Source organism: Onychostoma macrolepis, chromosome 07, assembly GCF_012432095.1.
Source record: "Onychostoma macrolepis isolate SWU-2019 chromosome 07, ASM1243209v1, whole genome shotgun sequence".
Taxonomy (NCBI): Eukaryota; Metazoa; Chordata; class Actinopteri; order Cypriniformes; family Cyprinidae; genus Onychostoma; species Onychostoma macrolepis.
In genome coordinates this window covers 39,473,716-39,474,863 of record NC_081161.1, presented here as the reverse complement: position 1 = coordinate 39,474,863, position 1,148 = coordinate 39,473,716, and positions in this window count along the sequence as shown.

Here is a 1,148-nt window from a genome sequence, read left to right as displayed (position 1 = left end):
AGGATGAAAATATTCATGATTATGCACATATTTTATGCATTTATTTATTTATTGGATGTGTTTTTGATTTTATTCATATTTTATATTATTATTTATCATCTTTTTCAAATGCATTTGCCAATGTTTTGTAAGTATAAATAACAATTTTTTATTCGTTTTATTTTACTTTAGACATTTTAAAATTATTATTATTATTATTATTATTATAAATTCAGTTATATTTTATTTTATATGTTTATATTATTATTTTAAAATGTATACTGTGTATATGTGAATATGTATAAATATTTACTTATGCAAGACCTGTACATTTTCTGGTTCATCTGCTCAAATATTGTCATGGTTAATGTAAGTTGTGTGTAACACATAACTGTATGTTGTTCTGTGTGTCTTTTCATTTTCATTTTATTCTTTGATTTGTGTTGTGAGAAAAAGTATATGTAAATATGTATATGTTATGCAGCTAAGATTTCACACTTTTCCTCCTGAGAGATTTAAAGGGTTATGGACTTCTGAACTTAATAAAGTGATTCCAAAATAGATTATTTTTTCACATCTTTTATGAGATGTACGGTTTTATTGATATACTGTACGATACGGTGTTCGGAGTCAGGGCTAATTTGTCTACACTGAACATTGCATTTGAATGCGTAAGTGCTTCAGGTTTTCCTTGTTTTTTAATCTTCAACACATTTGCATGACATGATTTTCCTTGGCTGATATTAATCACTCCATGATAGTCATTGTATGGAAAATCTGGTGATTGTTGAACGCTGTGGAGCACCTGACGAATTCAGTCAGTTACGAAATAAATGCATCTGTTTATTAAATACTTAAAATAAGTTTTTTTTTAATTGGATCTTATATTTGATGATTTTTATTTTTTTTTAATCATCATATCATGAATTTAATTTGTTTACATTTTCAAGCACAAAATTCAGATAAGTATGTACATTATTATAAGCGCTGCCACTTCAAATCATGCAAAAATCTGTTAATTAACTTATTTTGTCTAGATGCTCTAACACGCTCAAAAACACTATTGATGTAATGTTTATATTATTATAAAATATATCATTTTATAAAAAGTGATAACAGTTTCACTTATTAAATTGCTGAAAATGTACTCACCCTCAGACCATACAAGA